This window comes from Triticum dicoccoides, chromosome 6A (assembly GCF_002162155.2).
Source record: "Triticum dicoccoides isolate Atlit2015 ecotype Zavitan chromosome 6A, WEW_v2.0, whole genome shotgun sequence".
Classification (NCBI taxonomy): domain Eukaryota; kingdom Viridiplantae; phylum Streptophyta; class Magnoliopsida; order Poales; family Poaceae; genus Triticum; species Triticum dicoccoides.
Window position 1 is genome coordinate 70,564,104 of NC_041390.1, and position 24,874 is coordinate 70,588,977.

Here is a 24,874-nt window from a genome sequence, read left to right on the forward strand (position 1 = left end):
TGATCACTTGGGGGCTTGGTCGTATCCAAACCATAGCTACACCTCTTGATCGGCGCAATGCCACAACATCACTTGGGGGCTTGGTCGTATCCGAACCATAGATACACCTCTTGATCGGCGTAATGCCACAGCATCACTTGGGGGCTTGGTCGTATCCGAACCATAGTCACACCTCTTGATCGGCTCAAAGCCAAATCAATCCGGGGCCAAAGAGAGTGTTGTAAAATAACAACTCAAACATAGGCACCCACTGAGCACAGCTCAAAACGTTACTTGGGGATTCTTTGCTATCGAAATGAACTTAGAATCTACACTTGTAATGGGCAATCAAGCCATGGCTTGGAAGCCTGGTGTATACACCTAAAACCCCGGGTTAACCTGCCTCTTTAAGTAAGTTACTCCGCCCAGGTAAACCTGGTATGACCCTTCGAACTTTGACAAGTTACTCTAAAATAAAGACCCTGAACTTGTCAAGTTAAAACGATGATTGGTTAAGGATTGAGGACCATCTTAAAAGGTTTTGCAAAAATGGTTTAACTCAGTGGCCTGGCAGCCCATGAAAAGCCTCGAATTTGGGGCTTGGCAGCCCGTGAAAAGCCTCGAATACAACGGTTTTATTTGCCTTTTGTTAAGTTTTTTTGTTTTTACAAGATTTGTGATGCTTTTTAAACCAGTGTTTATCAACCCGGTTAGGCTGTCAACTACAAGTTGTCAGTACACTATCAAATCATAATCTAGAGACTATCATCCCGGTCTGGTTTCGACTATAAGTTGCCAGAATTTAATATGGATAAACCGGTGTTTATCACAACCCGGAAAGGTTTTATCATAAACCGGCACAATATGGGAGGAGTTATCAGTACTCAAAATTTGGGTTATCACCCTTACTACAAAAAATTGGTAAACCAACGATGTGATTCAATGTCACAGGTATGATATATTTTATATTTAATTATTCTTAAGTGCAGCCTTGGTTATCAACCCAGGTTATATGTTGGGCATTATGACCCGTCCGGTGATAAACCGCCAGGACACTTTAAACTTGTTGTATGCAGAAATATGTTGAATAAAGCATGATTATAAATCACCGGCGTTTATTAACCCGGCTTGGCTTTCAACTATAAGTTGTCAGTACATGATCAAGTTATAATTCGGCGCTTATTAACCCGGTCTGGCTTTCGACTATAAGTCGCCAGTATATATTTGGATTGCGCCATTGGAATCACGTGCTCATAAATCATTGAATTACATTATTCAAATCTTCAAATAGCCAACATGGCTGGATTTTATTATGGTTATCAGTAACCAGTGTTATGATTAAGGTTTTCAAAGTCGCTTTAGCGCAATGGCTATTATATTATCGAAGGATATGATTTATTTTACAATTTAAGGAATAGTCACAAGTCGTTGCAGGCTTACGACCCGACACTTGGGGGCTACATTATTCAAATTGAGATTATATCAAATATGCAAGTCTCATGTCGTTGCAAGCATGCACCATGACACTTGGGGGCTAATGCAAAGTCATTTTTATTGGCCTTATTGAAGACCCGACTCATCACATCATAATGAGCCGGCCCTTGGGGGCTATCAATCGCTCCTGTCAACAATTCAAGGTACACAAGTCTTAGAACCATTATATTGAAAGGTCCATTGCTCAGTTGGTAAAGCACAAAGCTCTTAACCTTGTGGACGCGGGTTCAAACCCCATGATGGGGGTTACATTATATGATGTTCTTTTCAAAGAAGTATATATAAAGTACCAGCTCAATATTATCTTACTGAGCCGGCCCTTGGGGGCTACACGTTATTGTTCAAATTTACATGATCATATTTATAAAGTTCCTGCTCATTATTGCATAATGACCCGGCACTTGGGGGCTACATATATGGAGTATTCAGTTTTTACTAGTGACTGAGATGAACAACATGGATTTCTTCAAAGTGGCAGTAATTATATGGAAACAAGTCTTAAGCCATCACTTTGTTCTGCTCAAGGCTTGGGGGCTATAGGTAATATGGATATAAGGGAGAAAAATCTTCAAATTCTCAGTTCTGAGCAAACCAGATTGACCCGGTGTCTGCAACAATTATGACCCGGCGTAGGTAACAATTATGACTCGGTGCCATCCATATTTACAAACCGGCAATTTTGGTAATATTAAACCAGCAAGTTTTACATCTTCAAATCGGCTGAATATCAGATGAGTATTTCAAGACCAATATTTCTTAAGTCGACGCTTTGGAAGCCGGCTCAAGTGGATTATTCTTCACAATATTTCTCTGTGAGAAACCAATGTTAGCAAATTGAGTATGAAGCTGGCTTATTGACCTGGATTTTCTAGAAGAAGGAAATGACAAGGAATTAAGGATGATCAGGTGCCGGTTTACAAGAATTCTTAACCCGGAGCATAATCTGTCAAATTTGTTCTTGTATTTGTTTTACAGGATCAGTTTAACATGGATAAATCCAAATTAAACTGGGGGCTAATGTCGGGTATATACCCGTTGGCGTAAACCGGCCGAAAGTATAACCCGGCCGGACTTGGCGGTTTATTTGAAGACCCCGCTGACACTTGGCGATTTACTGGCGACCCGTCCTGACCTGGCGGTTTACAAGCAACCCGCCTGGTCATTATGACTCACTAGTGACCCGGCGGGCGGGTCAGACGGATGACAAGGCCCAAGGCCCAGAAGGCCGGTTCATACTATGGTGGGCCGGTTTAAGAGGAAAGGCGTGAGGAATATTTCCCTTACAAGGAGTCAAGACCCGGACTTGTATCCGGTTTGTATTAGAGAAAGATTAGTCATAATCCTAATAGGACTCCACATGTAACCCGCCCCTTTAACATATATAAGGAGGGGCAGGGCTCCCCAAAAGGGGGGAGAGAAGAAGAAACAATCTCTAGGGCTAACACCAAGAGCCGGTTTACCGGCGACTCCCTCGTGATCATAATGAGACCTAGCCTCAAACAGCATGTAGGGTTGTTACCGGATGATGTTTCCCGGGGCCCGAAGCTGTCTAAATCCTTGCCCTGCGTTGCGTCTCTCGATTCCGTTCAACCCCTCTCAAGCTACCACATAGATGCGTTGGCCTCGCGACTAAGTCCTGACACTAAGGACATCTGCCGTGATAAAACCACGACACCTTCTGTCCAATGAGTGGATGACATCTGTCCCAAAGATGAGCCGACACGTGTTTTCTCCAGCCAATGATGATTTTACACGTGGAAAATCCCCATTGGTCGGGACTGTTAACGGGTTATCGGATCCAAAACCCGACCCGATAACTTAACGGCCTTCCGTTACGGTGGATGCCACGTGTCGGTCACCCTTGACGAAATCACTTCTGTGACGCGCGATTTATCGTCATGGAAGTGGACACTTCCGTGATGATAATTTTGTTAATGTCATGGAACACTTCTACGACAGCACAGGTATGACTATCTTGATTCTGTCATAAATTTGTCATGGATGTACATGCATGACAAAAAACGCGACCTACTGTGACAAACACGTATCATCACGGAAGTGTATTTTTTTGTAGTGATGCCCACCGCAACATCTGAGCCGGTGCCGCCAGATCGATCTTGTCCTCGTATGTATATATGAATACAATCTTTAGTTAGACCATACCCCGTGGCATGTGTTGCATCATGCATGTCACAATTTTTTAATTAACCCACCACACATAGCACATATTCCCTCCGATTCTTTTTAGTTCGCATATAAGATTTGTTTGAAGTCAAACATTGTAAAGTTTGACCAACTTTATAGAAGAAAATACGAACATTCACAACGTGACATCATTATCTTTAGATGCGTCTTGACTTAAATTTTTATATTGAATAACTTTATTATTGTAGATATTGATATGTTTTCATATAAATATGGTCAAATTTTATGAAATTTGATTTCAAACAATTTTTATATACAAACAAAGTAAAAAGGACCGGAGGGAGTATATGGAACATGCATGTGTAATGAATCGATGCGGAGGCCTTAGGCCAATTTGTGTATGTAGTTCGAGATACAACAGGGTGGTATTTTTATCTATTTTTGTTGGCCCAACGGGGAACAGACACATGGGCTGGCTTCATTGGCGCGTGAGGCCCAAGTGAGCTGTTTGCGGATGAATTTTAGACGCCAACCCTTTTTTATCTGGACTACGGGTAATTAGTACCACCTCATGTACGTATAAGGCACTTTACATAGGATCAAATGCGGAACGAAACCAACAATATCACCTTTATTAGTAAGTATATATAAATATAGATATAGATGTAGAGGTTATATCTGCTTCGATTAACGATGATGCACATGTATTTCGGTTTTCCGGTTAATCAAAAAACCAAACAAACAAAGTTTGGTTAATAAGGCCAGTGGCAATTTTTAATGTGATTATCTCGGTTGCTGTCTAGAAACCCGAATAAACCGAACCATATAAACCTAACTCGAGGTTCACATTTAGAACCTGTAAGCTGACAGTGATATCATTCATGAACACAGAAAAAAAGGAAAAAACAGAAAACATTTTGAAGCTAAGCCTATGGTCATGGATGAAATGGGAACACGCAACTGACATCAGATTCAATCTGTTTTTAATTCACTTTCCCACTTTATTAAACTAGATTAGGAAGTTTATGAGAAACAATACTGAGAATACAATCTAGAGGAGCTGACTCCCACGAAACCGAAACTCCATTAAATAAATCAAAACGAGTAATCTCATGAGCCGCTTTATTTGCTTCTCTCCGAACCGAGGTAGCTTTGAACTCACCCAAGTTCGTGGCCATCATCTTGATCTCTTCCACCATGATACCAACTGACGACAGATTCCATCCTTGCTCATTCAGCATCCTGGCAACATTAAGACAGACGGTGTCCAAATGAAGTTTGGGCACGCCTCTTTGCAATGCTAGTATGACCGCCCTCCGGCACGCCAGCAATTCCGTCGCTTCTGTTATTATAGTATCCGATAGAAAGATAGCATCCACACCTCTAAATGCGTCATTTTCATCTCTGAACACAACTCCACCTCCACCACCTTGTCCCGATTGAGACGTAGCTCCATCGACGTTAGCCTTGAGCCAGCCTGGCGCCGGTGGTTCCCATCTTGCACGTTGGGTGGATGATGTCGAGGTCTCTGTCCGCCCCAGCACTCTCTTCCATTCTTCAATGAGAGCTGCTACTCTCCTCGCCACCATGTTCGTCTCTTCAATTCGCTTTCCATCACGCGTGTCATTTCTTGCCAGCCAAATACTCCCTCCATCCCAAAATTCTTGTCTTAAATTTGTCTAGATATGAATGTATCTAATACTAAAACATGACTTGATACATCCGTATTTAGACAAATCTAAGACCAATTTTGGGACGGAGGGAATAGCATATAAGCCCTGAACCATCGTTGACTTTTCGTCATCTAAAGCATCCGACATCCACTGAAGCATCCAAGATGCAATCGAACTCTGAGTGCACATTGATCGAGGTGGGTTCGCCACCCTCACACCCAAAACCGAGCTCAACTCCTTCCAGAAAAGCATGGAATGATAGCAGCCCCAAAACCTGTGATACATTGTTTCTTCACGTCCACAAGCGGGACAAAAAACGTCGGGCTTGATTCTTCTACAAAGTAGTTCAGATCCCACCACCAGGTCGTTCTTGATCAGTCGTCACACATGGATCAACACCTTCCCCGGCGCATTGGTTCTTGCCGCCGTTGAGGACGAGCCGGGCTGTCCTGTTCTCGTCTTCTTCTTTTCCATACATAGGTGATAAGCAGACTTCACCAAAAATTATCGGTTCTTTGTAAAATTCCATGCCAAGATGTCATCTACCCAGACCTCCCACAAAAATCTGAAGAATATCATGTATGTCGCCCTCGGTGAACATTGCTTCCAGCTTGTGTCGATCCCACCCTATAGCCTCGTCATTTAGTAGATCGCTCACCCTCGTTATCCCCGGCACGTACACCTGGCCCAATGGCCTTAGGCTACCCTTGCAAGGGATCCAACTATCATGATGAATGTGGATGGTAGATCCATCACCCACTCTTCATATAAGTCCTTCCAGAAATATGCATGAATTTGGTTGAATTTGGTTTAAATATGTATGAGCGGGCATGTTCGTGCCGTGTTTGGTTGAATTTGGTTTGAAGTCGCCGAAATATGCATGAACTCACCGTGTTTGTGCCGTTCAAAAAAATCCCGTGGACACCTCGACTGGATGGCATCATGCCCCCAGCGCGCGTTTTGCGCCGGTCCGCCCCCGAGGGCAATTTTTAGCGCCTACTGGAGAGCCAACGGCTGAAGATGCTCTTACTCTCACACATTTTCTTTCATGCGATCCAATGAACCTTTTTCTCCCATTTGCTTCACCTCACCAAAAGTTAGAAGAGATAGATGTCAGGTTTCCACACAATTTTTTGATGAGCTGAAAGCAACTCATAGTGAAAGTTGGGGTTGACTAGAGCCCCGATTTGACCAACACCTCACGAGCCTTCTTAGATAGTCCTTTGCCCCTTTCATCCCGTGACCTTACCCTTTGCACTCTCTCAGGCATATTTAAACATTCCCTCCTTGGATTTTCCCAAGGCTGTGGGCAGCCTCAAATATTTCTCACTTTGAGCTTCAGAAGTAATCCCGATGACAGCCTTAAGTTGTTCTTTGGTGTCCTTTGTGCTTCCTTTCTCAAAGAAAATAGAAGATTTCTACAAATTAACTTTCTGTCCCGATGCCATCTCATAGTCCCTGAGAATTGTTTTGAGGGCAAGGACATCAGATTCAATCTGAAGAAGTGTACTAATACCACACAAAAGCTGGTGCGCCACAGATAGAATGAAACTTTGCAACATAACAGAGTTCAGATGGTTATCTTATTCATCAAGGAAAACAGTATCCAGTATAAAAGAGAACAGCTCAGACAACTTAACATTAAAAATACATTGAAAACCTTTCTGGCTATCCTAGTCCTTTGATTGTTCACCGCACGCCGGAATTTCAAACTTGCACTAAACAGTATATCATGCTACAATTGCTTTCGCCAAGCCTGATTTTGAGGAATGTGCTGAGCATTACCGACCCTTATGGCCCCTCCGTTGTTGATGGAGCTCTCAAGGGAAATCACGCTTGGTGAAATTGAGATTATTTTTCTTCAATTATTGACCAGCAAGGAGACATTGCCAGAAGGGCACGCTGTTAAGAGGAAGAGGGCAGAGAATTCAACAGGGAACAACGCATCAAAAAAAAATCAACAGGGAACAAGATCAGATCTACAGCATTCAGAAAGATTGCGGCCAAGAAGGAACGTAGCAACAAAAGCTGGACCAGAAGAATCAACAACAAACAGTTCGGATGGAGTGCGGACATAGTCAACCATCTTATCATGTCACACACTAAAGTTAACTATAGCATGTAAGGGCATGAAAAAAATCATCAAACTGTTGGCTATGTCCCGCACTCCATCTTTGGCCCACACTTATAAGAAACACACAAAGTTCCACATAAGAAAATTCAGACATATGCTTGTCTATGATGTAGTTTAATCCATGACCGCAACATCACAAATAACATCTGTTTTGTTGCAGCACGTATGAACATTCTTCACAAGTACAAATGGCAAAATCATCCACAGTTGAAAGGCAATGGTGAGGCAGTCCCGAAACATTACAGATGGCATTTCATTGCTCAGTCATATGATATGACTTCTCATTGCCACCAGATGCATCTACATGCAAAACTTCATAATTCATCTCCGCAATGCCACAAAACTACACAAAAACAAGAAAATATCTAAGAACACAACTACAAGAAAAATGGATGAAAGAAGATGCACTTGCACACGGGATCAGAAGGAAATTAAAGATGTTATCAACCGCTGGACATCAGAAATACAGACCAACTTTGCTTCATCACATCCCAAAAAGAAGACTTTTTGGGAAAAAACATAGAAAAAATAAAAAAATTGGCAAAGTCATCATCAGAGACTTAAATACTAAGAATCAGATCATAGATCATATTGTTGCAGTATTTTCTCATCCTTTGATCATTTACTGGGTGTGGGAGTAAACACTGCATGGAGCTATATGATAACCACAGGTGGATCCAGCTTTCATATTACCCCAAATGAATAAAGAGCCGTCAAAGTTACCAGAAAATAATATCAAATGAAAATGATATAAATACAGACATTTTTTAATTTCTTGCGCATCATTTATCTACATTTTATGTTCTATTAAATCAAGTTCTGTTTAACACAAATAAGATTGCATCTCTTCCGGAAATCAGAGATATTTGTGAGAGGATACCTAACCTCAGCAAATATGATACAGAAATGCTTAGTTTTATCAGTTGAAAACAAAAACTTGAAACCAGCAAATTACATGTGATCCTCAAGAACCTCAGCAAATATGAGACGATATTTGTGAGAGGATACCTAAACTCAGCAAAAATGATACAGAAATGCTTAGTTTTATCAGTTGAAAACAAAAACTTGAAAACAGCAAATTACATGTGATCTCAAGAACCTCAGACTTACCCATTGATGTCACATGGATACAGCGCCTCCAGGTAGGTTCATCCTGTAAACAAGATCCTGGAGCCGTCTGCACCTCCAAATGTTGGGCATATCATCATTGGAATTTCACATGATGTTTTAGAACAAATTACAATCTCCTAATTAAGACTAAGTACACATGTAAGCTATCACCACCAGGCTAATTAATCATGAATTCCCAGGTATCACCACTGGGCTAAAACCGCTTTTGTAAACTGCAATGGGTCAAATCAATATATCAGATTTTTCAGTCATAAATTCTCAAAAGCAGAATTGTCATGGAAGTCTTGTCAAAATAGAAAACAAAAATCTCTGAAGAAAAGTGCAAAAATAAGAATTAATATTCATATGGCTTATATTAAGAAATTCAACCATATTTCCCCTTGTACTTAATGCAATCACTCAAATGAAAACCACAGGAGTGTTGAACAAACAAATGTCATTGTCCAAAAATTGCACAACTAAGCACTTCAAAATTTGGGTTCAAAGTTGAAACTGAAGATTCAGTATTTCACATCATTTGCCACCCTTGGTTTGCACAGGAAGATTAATGAATTCACAAGGGGGAAAAGAACAACTACCGTGCTAAGGAATCAGATATTACTCCGTCGTTTCTAAATATTTGGCTTTCTAGAGATTTCAACAAGTGACTACATACAAAGCAAAATAAGTGAATCTACACTGTAAAAAATGTCTACATACATCCGTATGTGGTTGTCCATTTGAAATCTCTAAAAAGACAAATATTTAGGAATGGAGGGAGTATTAGATATTATTAGTCGACACATGGAACTTTCCAGTGAGAGTGTAGGATAGCAGTCTGGCAGGGCGAAAGCTCTTATGCGGGAACTGCAAATGTTTTGAGAAACAAGCCATTAATTTATCATCATAGCAATGTTATTTCCCAAATATCAAATCAGTAATGCCCTATCAGAGTAACTATGACAAAAATTATAGCTCCATCTGGACATAAATCCATAGCTAAAATATGAAGTTCATCATGTAGGGCTGTGGTAATAAAGACCAGCTGAAATTTCATAAAACTCCTAACATGAAAGGAAAACAACTTCATCCAGAAGAAATTACCATGAAGAGAAGTCAAACACCTAAGTTCCAGAAATTAACAAGTGATAAGATAACACAGTAGAAATCTCTTGGTTAAGAAATGTTAAGATAACCCAGTAGAAATCTCTTGCTTTAACCATTCACTGGTTTTTAGTTGATGGGGTATAGAACAAAGACATAAAGATGTTCCAAGCGTCATTCACTTACGAGTGAAATGTCTGTACCGTTACCACATTAGCTACTAATTCGTGCTACTAGCGTCAGCAAATTCAATTCCGTTTCACAATTCACAGCTAATTCATTTCGTGGCAACTGTTACTCAATCAGGTTTCAAGTTTAGAATATGGCCCAGGTAACTTGTTCTAGAACAATATCTCTGCTTGTTTCTCCATACAGTTGCAATTGCTGCAGGGACGCAGTGGAAATTTGTTAAATTTTGTGTCATTATTTAACTCACATCTCGTAGGAACAAGAGACAATGCTGATGACAACACACGCTCTACCAAGATTTTCAGCCTCTTCCACAAATCAGAAAAACTTGCAAGAGGATAGTTAAACTCGGCAACAAAACAGAGACCAACAACCAAAAGAAAGAAAAATCTTACATCAGAGAACCTCAGACTTGCCCATCAATTTCAAGCCTCCAGGTAGGTTCATCCTGCAAACAGGATCCTGGTGGGATATGCATCATAAAGTCTTCAAACGAATTTGTAGTATTACAGGATCAGAAACTAAACTAGGATTGTACAATAGATAAAAGATGATTGATCATGGCTCAGATCAGTATATTACAGGCTTTTCAGTCATGAATTTTCAGAAGCAGAACTGGCATGTTTGCTGAAAGTGTTTATCATCACCACCATGAACAAACAACATAAACCAAGATCATAAAGTAAAGGATTTGGTATTTACAGTAGCTTTAAGAAATTCAACCATGTTTTCCCTTATACTTCAGGAGTTAAATCAGAAACACGGGAAAGATAATAATCATTGCCACCAAAACAATCTCCACAGCATTGGGGCTTTCCTTCATCACAGAGAACCGAGATCCACATCTTCATCACAGGCAAGCCCAGGGTCAGCATCGTGCAAGACAAGAAAATTCCACACTGGATAGTGACAGTAACATTTGCTTTCTCCATCTTCTCATTACCCAAGACCCATACAGATTTACAAGCACAAATACTGTTAAGATAAGAAAATCAAAACAAACAGAGAAATATCTAAACCACTGATAGCAAACAACTCAGTCCTTTAGATGTTCTTTGACCATGCGATCATTTCCACAGAAGTCATTACAGGTCTGTAACTGTAAAATGGGCTCATCACAGCTGTCAAAATAAAATTACCAAGAACGTGTCGACAGGAATTTTTGTGTGACGTGTGCATGTATGTAAGAGCTGCCAATGCCCTGGGAGAGAGATGCCAAAGGGCAAAAGAGGGGCTAACTCATATACAACAGAACACTGTTGCTTCAAGGGAACGAGTCCAGTGGAAACAAATCAGCCTCAAGAGACTGAACATCCCAATAACCAGATGACGAAGCACAAACAAATCACAAGTTGAGACACGAGACAACACACAAAATTAAGACTGGGCTGCTCATGATCTATCTATTGATGAATTCCTCAATGTTGGGAGCAATCAATCCCAGTTAACCATAAGTGCATCTTTAACATTGTTTTTTATGTGTTGTTGAATGCAATAAGGCCCTGTTTGGTTCATAAGTCCTAGGACTTTTTTAGTCCCAACTTATAAGTCTTAAGTCCCTACCTGTTTGGTCCCTGGGACTTAACATGGACTAAAAGACCATATTATAACTACAAGTCCCTATAAGTCCCTCCTTGAGAGTCTTATTTCATAAGTCCCAACTGCCCACTTTAAGTCCCTATAAGGACCTCCTGTTTGGTTTAGATGGGACTTCTAGGGACTTTTTTAAGTCCCTAAACCAATAAGTCCTTGGAAACAAACACCCTCTAAGATTAATTCTGAGCTGATAATCACCACAGATTGAGTTTGTTTCTTCAGTTGGCTTGCAGTGGATTCAGCTGCATAGTGCATGAGTGAATCTCGTGCCACTATGTAACTCGCATCTCGTAGCTCTTCCACAAATAAGATGTGAGAGGACAGTTATACTTGACTTGTTTTATCAGTTCAAGAATAGCAAAATTAAATTGAAATCAGCAACGGAAGTTCCATCAAATCACCAAGAACAGCGGTCATTCAGGTAAGCAAAAAATGCAACGTTAACAAAAAACAGAGAATTTCAAAGCTACAGCACGACAGGCCCCTAATTATAAATTCTAAATCGCCTACCATACAAATATGCACGAGATACGTATAATAACATACTAAAATTGCAAACAAAAAGGACACGCAACTAATCTAAGAGTGAACCATCTAACAGACTATACTCTGGTCAACGAAAATTGTAAAGCTGGCGCAAGCAACATAAAGCAAAGCTCAGACAGTTGCTATACTCTGCTCAACGAAGGGCGCCTCTCTGGAGAGAGAGACGCACTTCTCATACAAGAGGTGTCAGAAGGAAGCGATGCTCATCACAGCTATTGCTCATATTGAAGCCAAATGACAAGACAAACAACCAAGCGGAAAAGGAACATTCACAGAAAGAGATCTTGATCATAAGATGGGCTCAGAGGGTTGCTAATCTGCTCATGGAAGGGACTAGTCCCTTCTCATACAAGAGGTGTCAGAAATAAGCAGTGCTCATCACGGCCAGCGATTCTTACCAAGATGCTAGTTGTTGCAAATCCATCAAAAATAAACAAACAAATTAGCGCGTGATTGTGCTCAGATATGTTTGCTGCAATCTGCTCAGCGAAGTGCAACAATGGCGCTTCTCGTACAAGAGGTGTCAGAAATAAAGCAATCATCACTGCACAAAAACAACAGAAAATCAAGATCTAATGGCAGATAAGAGGGCGAGAGAAAGTAGAGATGCCGCGCAAGACGAGGGCAAAAGGAGCCGCCGCCTCCGCCGCGCCATGAGCGGCCGTGGGGTGGAGGGACTGCGGCGTCGGCGGTTCAAACCCTAGAGAGGTGCTGCGTTGGCGTCTATGCCCACGGTGGAGTTATATAGAGGGGGTGGGAGCGGGCCAAAGATTTTTTGTGGGCCTTTCGTCCTATGGGCCTGTAATGGGTTGCTAAACAAATCTAATCTCTGTAGTCTTTTTGTTTTAGCACGTTGTTTTAGGGAGCAACTAGTTAACAAACATTTTTTTTTGAAACCTCGCAACGATCAGTGCCATTTGGCGCACTCTCAGCCGCCCGCCACGTGTCGCGTTTAGTGCACTCCCTCCGGATTTTTTTTATTTTTCGGCACACGTTTTTAGCTTTTTAAATAGGTTTTTTTGGGTTTTTCGACGTTTCGGTTTTTCACAGGTCTTCCTTAGCTTTTCGGTCAAATAAAAAATTTGGAAAAAAATCCTTTTGTGCGAAAAATGCGTTTTTTCTTTCACTAGAGTCACGGTTTTGCTTCCGCGAAAGGCACTGTTGTGCTTTTCACGAGAGTCCTGACCGTGCCTTTCGGAGAAACATCCTTCCGCGAGAGGCACGGATGTGCTTTCACGAGAGTCACGGCCGTACCTTTCGGAAACGTAAAAAAACGCATTTTCTACTTTTTTTCCCTTTCGCGAGAGGTACGGTTGTGCTTTCGCGAGAGTCACGACTGTGCCTTTTGGAAACGGAAAAATAAACGTGTTTTCTGTTTTTTCCTTCCACAAGAGGCATGGTTTTGCTTTCGCTAGAGTCACGACCATGCCTCTCGGAAACGGAAAAAAACGTATTTCTATTTTTTTTTTCCTTTCGGGAGAGGCACGGTTTTGCTTCCAAGAGAGACACAGGTGTGCTTTCACAAGAGTCATAGTTGTGCCTTTTGGAAAAGGAAAAAAAACATTTTCTGTTTTTTTTCTTCCGCAAGAGGCATGGTTGTGCTTTCGCAGAGTCACGGCCATGCCTCTCGAAAACGGAAAAAACACGTTATCTATTTTTTTCTTCCGCAAGAGGCACGGTTTTGCGAGAGGCATGGTTGTGCTTTCGCAGAGTCACGGCCATGCTTCTCGGAAACGAAAAAGGCGCGTTATTTGTTTTTTTTTCTTCCGCGAGCGTTCCTCTTTTGAAAAGAAAAAAAACTCGAGCTCTTGCTTTGGTTTTTTGTCCGTTTTTTTTTGGTAAAAAAAAATCATCAAAACTTATCAACATTGGATTTAGTTTTGAAGATCTCAACGCGGGGAATCCAACATAGACTAGTAACATATGTCAAATCATTTGGACATCTGAGTAGCTCTCGACAAAAAAGACAAATCTATGTATTATTTGTCTTTTTCTCCGAGCTACTCAGATTTCCAAATGTTCTGAAATTTAAAGCACACCTCACGCACTAAATTATCTACCTTGCACAAAAATTTTGGATTTTTTGGATTTTTTTCATGAATTGTTTATTGGCCAGGAGCAGACGAGCCCAGGCTGAGAACTGGATATTCGATTTGTGGTGGTCTTTTCATGGTATACGTGATCTGATGTTGAGCGCCTTTCCCCTCGCCAGCTCTTCATTGTTTCAAACTAGTGGTTGGGGCGCGCCCTTGGCGCGCCACCTGAGCGGGAGCTGGGCAGTGCCAGGTAGGACACGCCCCTTTCAACGTCCTGTGTACTAATTAGCACATGTGATGTTACTATCAAGCAAGTGATATTTGAAAGAGAGCACAACAGCAGAAATAAACAGACATCGATAAGAGTCGCATTGCAGATAGTTAAAGCTGATGAGTGGCGATCTTAGAGGTTACATGCCTGACAACATATATGCTATCTGTTCAAAAGCACCATGTTGCAACATCCAAAAGAAGCAAGGTTCAGTACGTCATAAGCTCCGTACATGGAAGGATCATATTCATACTTCTGTCATTGTCGATAATGCGTCTAGAGGCGATGGCACGGTGAGAGCAAGGCGGCATTTTCGGTGACCTTGAAGCGGAATGCGCAGATGTCTCCTTCGCGGATGTGTGCACGGTGGCAGAACTCTGACAAGTTGGTGGTGATGGTGGCCCTCTTGTCAGTTCCCAGCATGATGCGACAATCATCATGCAATTGCCGTCAACAATCCTGATCTTCAGTGTATCATCATCCAGGTTAATGTAGTCCATCGGATTCTCTTTGGTGTAGTGAACCTGAAAATACTGGCAGGAGAAAGGAAGTGAGAGGGATGTACAGTGTCATGCAATATGCAAGAAAGAATGTGTTTTGAAGTTACGATTCACTGTGGCTTGGCAAATGTCTTGTATGATGGTGCATACATAGTACTTGATGTTTGGTTTACATGGCTGTGGCTGTGGCGTCTACATGGTGCTCATAGATCTTAACCTCATTGCCCCAATAACAATGTTCCTCAAGCTCACCAGGTGCTCCTGCATTGCGCTCAATATCGGTGAGAACCAAATGAAGTGGGTTATGGAACAGCCTTAAATATCATTGATTGTTTGAAGATAAAGCTTTATATAAGAGAAAAGTGTACCCAAGTTCCAAAGCTACCCTATAAGAAAGACATGAAGGTAAGTAACTAAGTTAAGGATCATTCTTCGGAAGCAGTGAAGTTCAAGTACAAAAGCATGGCAGATTGTAAAATTGTACCATCGCTCCTTGTAACTCCTAAAGTTGAGAACACACACATATATGATGAATAAGACACATGCTAATTGCAAATTAAACATGATTGGTTTCTTGAAGCTAAAGCTTCGACTTAGAGAAAAGTGGACCCAAGAATAGATGAAGCTAAACAACTAAGAAATTACAAAATTTCATAGTTCACAAATGGTTCAAGAATAGATGAAGCTAAACAACTAAGAAATGATAAGAAATTACAAAATTGTACGGCAACTCCTTTTAAGCTCTAAACTTGAGAACTCACAAATGGTTCAAGAAAAGTTTCATAGCAGCAGTGACACTGGAAATGATGACAGAGAGCCATGGTGAGAGGAATCGGTAAAGTCAGGAAACAAATATGAGGCAAGCACAGGTACCTAAAACTGCAGAGCAAGAATTAGACTAATATGATGTTATATTGTGTATCATGATGCTATAAGTTGTTTGTATTTACATATATAATATGCTGGTTTTCAGCAGTGTGGAGAAGAAGAGAACAAAATAGCAGGCGATGCAGCTGCGTTTCATACATAACCAACATGGTGCATGCTTACCGCGTATGTACTCTAGATGGTCATCTTCATCGCACTACGGAAAACGTGTTTAGAGAATTGTTAGCGTGAGAAATAAGAATAATATTTGTTTGAAATAGAAATTGTGTATATGAATTCAAATAGAATCGAACATAGTATTGAGGCGCAAGCGGGCAAGCAGCGCAGTGATAAAAGTTTAATAAAGTCCATTGCCTCACAAATTGTGCAGACAGATAATGAGGTATTTTGTGAAGACAGATAATGAGGTATACTTCCTGCACTGAGTGAATTTAGTTCACAGTGCACTGTTTTACAAAATGCAAAATGCCAGACAGGTATGCTGTGAGTTTATATCATTGTGATTCAACAATGATGCATGAAAAATTGTGGGTAAGCACATTCTTCGTGTCAATGCGGCAGGCTCTTCCTTGCATATATTTTACATTTTTAAACCTAACAAAATTGATGGTTGTATTGTTGTGAAGAGCCTGGTTAGCTAGAACCAACATATTTCGAAGAGATGTAGGGCATAAATTAAGAATCTACTACATAACCTATAGTAGCTTGTAAGAGAGCTATTTGTGAGCTACTATGGCAGGAGTATATGCAGATCTAGAGCATTTGGAAAAGGGTGGACAGACAGGAGAAAAGTGAGAGTCGATTTTCTGATGGAATCGATTGGGTGGTACCTGGTTGGATGCTGAGTGGTTGGCCGCTGGCAGCGCACACAAAGCCGATGCGTGTCGACGGCGAGCTTCACACCCCTTTCATTCTCCTGTTTCCAGTATGTGTAGGGCAGCTGCATACAAACACCGGCTCTTCAACTTACTATAGCAAAGTGTGATTATCTATTACAAGTAGGGGGACATCTATTCGGAGCACAACTACAAACAACTGGAGCATAGTCTCTATAACAAAAAATTGATCATGTTAGACAGGTCGAACAGCTTGATCAGCAAGGAGGTGGGCATTGTTATACGCTGATGATTTCGTCTTTCTAGTTCTATTCTATCCCCAGATGCTTTACGCCCTTGCCTACAGTTGACAAAAGGAAAAATAAATTCATAATTTCAGTAAGTATTTGTTGGCAGATTAAGAAGCAGGTGAATGCAACATAGCAGCAACATAATAGACACGTATCGCCGAAAGAAATGAGAAGTGGAATTATGTGGTAGGAGTAAAAGTGGTATTTGAGGTTGTCTAAAATTGATGAAAGCCCAGGACTGAACAAACCAGTAGTAAAGAAGTTTCTCTTATAACACAATAATGAATAAAGCTTTGTGTTTGTCTAATAGAATAAACAGAAAAGTGATAAATATGATATGACGGTAACAGCCTAATAAAAATGCTTGAGAAAATATACATTAAGAAGGTTCTTTATTGGGCAATTCTTCAAACATTCTGTTGGCAACCATTCAACACAATTCCATAGACAACAGATATAATTTTCTACAGAAATCTTATGTCAACTGTTTACTACAATGCTATGTTAACAAGTTCAGGATAGTACTGTTATCCACAAGAAGGTAATTCGTTTGAAGAATAAGAAATATCAATGTCAAACATCACTTTTGCTGTTAAACACATCATTCGTTCATCATATAACATTATTTTTTGTTGACAAATCCTGTACACCAAATTATTTACAAGAAGTCAACTTCTCATTTCTAAAAGGTTAAAAAGGGATCTATTTGGTAACAACAAATACACAATGGATCAATCCTTAGCTACCAAGTAAATCATCCATTCTTGGGAATATACACCATCACGCCCTACAAGCCTATGATATTTTCTAGCATCGCCTGACACGGACCGGATCGATTTGCTGACTCGAGGACGGTTGCCGGAGAGGGGAAATGGCATATCCGCATATGTAAGTCACCCCCAACACACAACGGGGAGCTTGTCACCAAATTTGCATCATCCATTATCCATTTTCAGAAACAACAAAGCCAGCAGTCAAATTCCTATGGGCAAATATCAGGCCATAAGAAGCCTTGAGATGATCGAGTCCAAAAAAAATGAAGTTATCACTAATTCACTCACAAAAGTAAATTACATTCAGAAAAGAATACATAGTCCACTCAGTTTTATTCATTTAGTATATACAAGTTTTAAGGAGGCCAACACTCATGGTGGGGGCTGAAGAAGAAATTAAAAGATACCTTTGATGTAGTTGTCATTGTCCAACGTGAATCCATGATACATTCCTGCAGGCAAAACAATCATGCCCCCTTCCTTCACTGCTATATAGATCCACTCTTCATTTTGGTCCCTCGCATCAAAGTAACCTTGACAACATTAAAAAAACAATTTGGTAAAGCATGTTACCGTGATTATCACTGGAAATATAACGGTTTATGGCTTTCTCATTTAAAATGCCAAAAAAGGATAAAGAAGGCACCTACCAGTCTACCACTGCCCTCAAGAAAAAAAGTGTATCTCTTCGTCAGTACACAAGTGCTCTTCAAAGAAATTTTTCAGCTTGGCCTTGTAGTTTGGCAACTTCTTGGGATATACGTCGCGGATGTCCTGCTAGAGGAAAAACAAAACAGGTCTGTCACGCTTGATTGCTTCTACTACTTGCATACGTTTTATGCTTTGACAATCAAAATGGAAACGTAGTAAGCATTTAGGTTCCAGCTTGCAACACCTAATTACGGGCATTTAGTATATGGGACGTCCTTCAAAATTTCAGTCAACTTTTCATATGAACCCGACAAAATCTAATAAAGCTCTTCTATTGGAGATGGGAAAAAAATAATGGAAGAGGTGTAGGTGGGAGCCCTTTGCCGCTGCTTACCTCGCTGCTGCTGCTGCCATGGATCTGGAGCTCAGGGGAGAGGGGCGCCACTTCTTCCCATCTACCTTGCCTGATCCCGGTCGCAGAGGCACGACACCGTCGACTCAACGGCGGTGGCTTGATCGCAGCCGCTTCCCCTCCTCATCACGTGTCCTACAAGTTATACGTGAATCTACAAACATGATATTCGATGAATTACTCATGGGGTAAAATTTCTTTCTTCTTTACATATTCTTCCAACAATAAAAGAATTTGCACATAGAAAAAAAGTGTCTTCCTTCAGTTGAGCTTTTCAGTCCGGCACAAAATGAGCAACAGGTTCCCCAATTAAAAATGGATTATTCTTTGTCCCCAAAACAAAATCTGAATGCACCTACAAACTAAGCTAGGAAAAAAAACAAAATGAAGAATCTATAACATGAAGAGCCGGTTGTCGATTTGCACCTCTGATTGTCGACTTGTACTTATTGCTTAATTTGTTGTTGTACGTGCACACGAACCACCCAATCTATAAACTTCAAGATTGAGGTATCAAGATTTTGTTTCTTTGGGAATTGGCATGTCAAGCAGGAGTGGCATGAAAAACTAATAAACATGTTAACTGAAGTATCAAGAATGCAGGGTAAGCTAAGGATAAGAAAATAGGAAACACTACTAACCAAGTGTATAATTATCACGTGATGGAACATATGCTGAAGCATGAGTCCCAGGGCTAAAAGCAGATGTTTTATCAAGCATCACTACACACCGGACATTATGATCTGTCCAAATACATACTTATGTGAGAAAAGTTTTAAAGTAAGCAACCATGGAACATTTACAAACCATTTTTCGACTTTAATTGCAGTTGAGGAAATGTTGTAGTATGATTGCTCGAGTTTATCTGGAGGATTCAGGGTCAAACAAGGAGCTTATCAAACCATATTCAACTATAAGTATTTCTTGGTTGAGTCAACTATAAGTATTTCTTAGCTCACAAAGTGGTATATGGCAAACTTGAAAACTCTGAAGTAAAACAATGGCATGACAGGCTTACTCAAAGACATTGAAAAAAAACATCTAAATCAACACACAAGGAAACACCCTTATTATAATCAACATAGGTAGCCTACATTTTAGGTCTTTTGACATAACACCTGCAAATACATGTTCTGATACAAAAACTCCCTGTCAGTCTTCTTGGAATTTCTTCGAACACCTTGTAGGCATAGAGAAACAACATCTGCAGAAACAAAGACACAAAGATGAGAAGCTCTAGGAGTACGGCACTGGAAGAGAGGCGGGAAAATTTCGGAAAGAAGAGAAAAACTTGTGTACTTGCATCGTGCTTCTCCTATTCGCCTCTCTTCTTCGTCGGGCAGAAGAACTGCGACATGAGAGCACGATTGAGCCGGGCGTCTCTGCGGCCCGCGCTGCTTCTGTAGAGGAAGACGGATGGTCTCGATGCCATGGACCACCGCCGCGTCTCGAGCTCCACATGCCGAGTATGAAGCTCCTCCTTGGGCCGCTGCTACAAGCGTGGGGACGGAGCCATGGAGGCAGAGCTACATCAGCCGCCACACACAAAGAATACGGCGAAGCTCAGAAAGGAGAGAGCACCGCGCCATTTAGGAGGCACAACAGGACGAGAGAGTGCAACAGGAGACGGAGACGACCGTACCAAGACGCCGGAGCATCGCCGGCGACGAGGAGGTCGAGTACACCGAAACCCTAGACGGGTAAAACCGATGCGGGCAAGCACTGGAGGGTGGGATCGACGAATCGATGCAGTGGAGCATACAGAGCGCGAGGAGAGGAGGAGATTGGTAGCCAGCACGATAACTGAGACCGCCGGATTTCGTCGGAACCGGCCGGCGAAGGCGGCGGCGGCGGAAAAAGAGAAGGCGAGAGAGAGAGAAGCGAGATAGATGGGGGCATCAGGTGGAGGGGACGGACTCAGGTTCCGCCTATTTTTTTTCCTCTCTATTTCTTTTCCTTCGGCCTTTCTTCGCGACTGTTTAGAGAGAAACGAGAGAGAGGAACAAATGATGGAACAGTTTTTTCATTGATTGAACATTGGGGTATTTATACCCTCGTTACAAGGCGGTTACAAAGGAGACGGTTGCCAAACATGGCCACCGACATTAGCATAGATTAACAATTAATTAACCTATTAATTAATTCCTAACACTCCCCCTAATCAATGCTTCTCTTTGTGAATATACATCATCCTGATAGTCTCCTTCTAGTATGTATTTGCCTTGAATGTTCATCATCTTCATCTTGAGAAATACTCCTCCAAAAACCCTGTGGGAAAAATATGAGGAGAATAGTATTTGATATGTTGTTAAAACTCCTTTAAACCCTGTGGGAAAATAAGAAGAAAATGATACAACATATGATGATTATTGTCTCATGAGAACTCAATTGAGAAAAACCTTTATAGAAGGAGAAAACTCATCTTTGAGGTTAGAGAACAATAAATATGTCTTGAGTACTTCCTTTAAAAACCCCAATAGGGAAAATAGAAAGTATGACATATGATCTTTGAGAAGATATTGCCTCATTAAAAACCATTATGAGAAACTTTGAGAGAAAACTCATAAGGGAAAAGAGTGCGATTATATATGCCATTGAAAACTCCTTTAAAACCCAGTGGGAGAAAATACAAGGAGAAAATGATATGGCATATACTGACACTTGTGTTTATATTGTGTCGTTAAAAACCTTTTATGAGAAACCATCAGGGAAAAACTCATGAAGGGAAAAAAAAGTACAATATATGCAATCTAATGATTGTTAATGGATTATACTTTGGGAGATTACTCCCCCTGAACTTTGCAAATCTGGAGGATGTGTCCGACCAATTCCATTGACATGACCATAACATTAGGAATAATCCGTTGGATTTTCCAGTATTTTGTTTGCAGATTGTTTCCTCATTTTCTATAATTCATGTGGATAAGTGATTTTTGAGCAATGTGCTTTATGATGTTGCTCTTCATATAACATGTAGGTATTGAGTAACACAAGTGGTAGAATCTTGATAAAATCAAGTTATGCGATTCTGATGAATCTCAACCATATGATTTTGAGTGTGATTGATCATTCTACTAAGCCAGGCATATTTTGCAATGTTTTTAGATAAAGCAATTATGTCAGAATGATAAGTGGAAATAGTCATTAGAATCTATTTAGATGAATTCCATGAGAAGACTATTCCAGTGAATTCAGTCATTGATATGGCATTATTGGGATCAAATAAAGATCCAATATTATTACATCATATCATGGTCATATCTTGATTTTCCTGACGGAATTGTCCAAGATTTATTGTGAGATTGGAATATAAGTAGATATTTATTATATCGACCATATACCTTTTGTTGGGGGTTGCACTTTGAACAAAGATAGCAAATATAGTGTCAGGTCTGACGTAGTTTGCAATGATATGAGCGCATTGACATTAGTGAGATAGAACTTTAGGTCCCGATATCACTTCATTATCACCCCTAGGTATGAATGGATTTGTACCCTATCAGGGGTACTATGACCATATTACATGTCTTTTATTGGTATGATATATCCACATTGAACTTCTCGTATATGTCTTGGATATATGTAGACTGATATGTATTCTTGAGAGAATGCTCAAGTTGTAAGCTTAAGCCAAATTTGGTTGAATCCAAATTTTCCGTCTTGAGATGATTATGTGTATGTTTAGGTCTTGTATAGACATTGATGATAATGTCATAAATATACACTGAGGCGATGAAAGGAAATCAAATCTGGTATTCCTTTATTAAACATGTAAATAATCATCATTATTCGAGTAATCCTTTTGAAGAAGGAACTCATTTAGTCAGTGGTACCATATGATTTCCGACTATTTCAAGTCATAGAGTGACTTATGAAGTTTTACACAAAAATTGTTGCGATTTACTTTTGGATTCGGAAGCATAAGCCCTTCAGGAACTTCAATAGAGATTTCCGAAATGAGTGACTCATATGAGTATGTAGCCACTTCATCCATCAACTGCATGGATATTATTATTATTTTTATTGCCAATGATATTTAATATCGAAACGTAATACCACTCATACCAAGCGGGTATGTTACATCGTTATGGATGTCGGGTCTCTGCGTGAACCCTTTTGCTACAAGCCTCGCTTTCTCACCACCTCATTGACTTTGTCTATGAATGAGAAGTTTATAGTATTCCATAGGGATGATACTTATGAGGAGTAGGTATTACTGCAGTAAATACTACTCGTTTGCAGAGCGAGTACTATTCTTCGTTACTTGCTTCCTTTTATGTGAACCAATATGAGTGCAAGAGGCACTCTACCATGGATTTTGGTTCAGGGCCCAAAAGGTTTTAGCAATTTGAGAAGTAATACATGTCGACAAATGTAGTCTTTAGTTTATATGATTTTAATGGAATCATTGAAGTTTGTGGATAATATATTCATTCCTTTTTAACTCCTTGTGATTTCCTACAACAAATGGAGTCAAGGTGTTTCGATGTCCCGGCACCAAAATATTTGTGCACATTTATGCCGGGCTTTGGATTATGAGAATCCAGTGAGGTGTCCTTCAACTTGATGTTGAATTACATTTACTGGTTGAGGATTTGATTTCCTTTGTTTCCGCGGAAGCATATGAGAAGTTATATCTCGTCTTGTCAGATTTTCTCCCCCTCTTGCTCTCATTTGGGGACAAGAGTGGTTTATCAGGTACCTCCACTCTTTCTGACACTTTACTGCAGGAATATAGAATTTAGTAACACCTTGTTATCAGTAAATGTATGTGGCAGATTTGCAATGTGTTGCAAATATATGATTCTCTAAACTTTTAGTTCAGATTCTTTGAGTACGTGGATATAAGGATTGAATGTCAATAACATTTCTAATTTATTTCTCGGCATTCTTTGTGGTACTTATCTCCCCCTAATGCCGGAAAAATATCCTTATTGCTGATGCAATCAGCATACGGGCTGTGAATAATTTTGATTGACGGATAAATTGTTATTCCTCACATAGATCCCTAATTTTCTGTGAGTGCCCATTGATGTACGCCGGAGTGGTGATATCGGTATGTAACCAAATTATCGCAAATGAGAAATACTTTGTTGATTTCCACGTAGTAACTACAAGGGGAAAGTAGTATGATATGCAGTTGGTATGATTTAGATCATACATACGGTGTGTAAGGCCGTATTTGTCCAGCAAGAGGCCAGTAAATTTACAATTATTTAAAAGTGGTCATGTAATTCATTTAACTCTCTTTGATAAGGAATTTAGCTAAACCATTCTGGGTATGTACATAAAGTACTTAATGAAAAATAAATGATTTTGTTTCAAAAAAATGATCATTGAATGAGTTCAACAACATTGTTCATTCGAATGAGTTTATAAATCATGTTTTCAGGAGAATTTGCTCTTACTTTGATAAGTTGAGCAATTTATTTAGTAAGATCATGCATGGTTGTGTGTCATAAGAGACACACTTCAAAACATTTTATGAATGTGTATATGAGTACCATGAAGTATCTACATTACCCCAGATAATGGTTAAGCAATCCAGACATATTTTTTGAATGTGTTCAAGGGAGAATAAGTGTCCTCCTTAGAATTTTAAGGTGAGAGTGCCTTAAAACTTATTTCCCCTATGTCACATGCGGTGCACATAAAATCTGATGATTTGGGAAAATTTTATAACTTGATAATTATGACCAACAAGATTGTCAATAATTTTCTAATCATCCCCAAACCAGGATGGTTAAGGCTACCAAGCCAAATATTTAATTTATTAAGATCTAGAAAATTATTGTGTACGCAACAATATTGAGTATGACTTGATTCATACATTCAGAATTTATCAAATATCATGTCTGAGAAATAAGATATTGGACATCGCACTACTTGTAGTACAACAAGTATAGGCTAATAGTATTTTGGGATAATTAAGAGATTACATGAGGTCTCCAATATTATTTATTTCGCAAACATATCATCGTAACATCCTTTTATTGCACTAGATTTTTGGTTCTCGACTTCTGATGAAGATTTGAGAACAATCATTTACTAGAATATTTTCTGGTTGTAAGTTTGGAAATTTTAAAATTTATCCCAAATATGTGGTGTGGTTTGACTATGTATCTTAGGGTTTGGTAATCATACGTATAATCTTTGTATAGCCACACATTTGACAAACTTGAGAGTTGTCTTTGTGATCGTTTGAAAACGATATATTCCTTACTAAGAGGTAATTTTGTCTTTGGTT

At 40.0% G+C, this 24,874-nt stretch overlaps 1 long non-coding RNA gene, 7 other non-coding genes and 2 pseudogenes across 37 annotated transcripts; all 10 read right to left on the reverse strand.

Moving 5' to 3' along the window:
* Positions 1 to 7,972: 7,972 nt before the first annotated feature.
* LOC119319760 lies at positions 7,973 to 8,046 on the reverse strand (annotated as a pseudogene).
* Positions 8,047 to 8,522: 476 nt separating this feature from the next.
* On the reverse strand, positions 8,523 to 8,637 carry LOC119319765. Its single transcript, XR_005154622.1, has one exon. It is a non-coding gene; the product is annotated as a small nucleolar RNA Z278 (small nucleolar RNA).
* A 1,412-nt stretch (positions 8,638 to 10,049) lies between these two features.
* Positions 10,050 to 10,155, reverse strand: LOC119319845. The gene has a single exon (XR_005154666.1). It is a non-coding gene; the product is annotated as a small nucleolar RNA snoR97 (small nucleolar RNA).
* Positions 10,156 to 10,386: 231 nt separating this feature from the next.
* LOC119319733 lies at positions 10,387 to 10,483 on the reverse strand. Its single transcript, XR_005154599.1, has one exon. It is a non-coding gene; the product is annotated as a small nucleolar RNA Z223 (small nucleolar RNA).
* A 49-nt stretch (positions 10,484 to 10,532) lies between these two features.
* Positions 10,533 to 10,614, reverse strand: LOC119319855. Its single transcript, XR_005154676.1, has one exon. It is a non-coding gene; the product is annotated as a small nucleolar RNA U36a (small nucleolar RNA).
* A 244-nt stretch (positions 10,615 to 10,858) lies between these two features.
* On the reverse strand, positions 10,859 to 10,954 carry LOC119319712 (annotated as a pseudogene).
* A 1,124-nt stretch (positions 10,955 to 12,078) lies between these two features.
* On the reverse strand, positions 12,079 to 12,184 carry LOC119319832. Its single transcript, XR_005154655.1, has one exon. It is a non-coding gene; the product is annotated as a small nucleolar RNA snoR1 (small nucleolar RNA).
* An 84-nt stretch (positions 12,185 to 12,268) lies between these two features.
* LOC119319831 lies at positions 12,269 to 12,356 on the reverse strand. Its single transcript, XR_005154654.1, has one exon. It is a non-coding gene; the product is annotated as a small nucleolar RNA snoR1 (small nucleolar RNA).
* Positions 12,357 to 12,426: 70 nt separating this feature from the next.
* LOC119319833 lies at positions 12,427 to 12,519 on the reverse strand. The gene has a single exon (XR_005154656.1). It is a non-coding gene; the product is annotated as a small nucleolar RNA snoR1 (small nucleolar RNA).
* A 1,829-nt stretch (positions 12,520 to 14,348) lies between these two features.
* Positions 14,349 to 20,616, reverse strand: LOC119315022. Of its 30 annotated transcripts, none has more exons than XR_005152558.1 (11): positions 20,270 to 20,611; positions 19,927 to 20,153; positions 19,269 to 19,831; positions 19,054 to 19,117; positions 18,610 to 18,762; positions 18,215 to 18,338; positions 17,972 to 18,097; positions 16,496 to 16,841; positions 15,828 to 15,861; positions 14,885 to 15,038; positions 14,349 to 14,810 (listed from the first exon to the last, which is right to left on the reverse strand). It is a non-coding gene; the product is annotated as an uncharacterized LOC119315022 (long non-coding RNA). The 30 variants fall into 30 exon arrangements; XR_005152554.1 differs by having other exon boundaries at positions 18,610 to 18,781; XR_005152564.1 differs by lacking the exon at positions 19,054 to 19,117 and having other exon boundaries at positions 18,610 to 18,781; positions 19,269 to 19,370; positions 19,722 to 19,831; positions 20,270 to 20,607.
* Between the last annotated feature and the right edge of the window lie 4,258 nt (positions 20,617 to 24,874).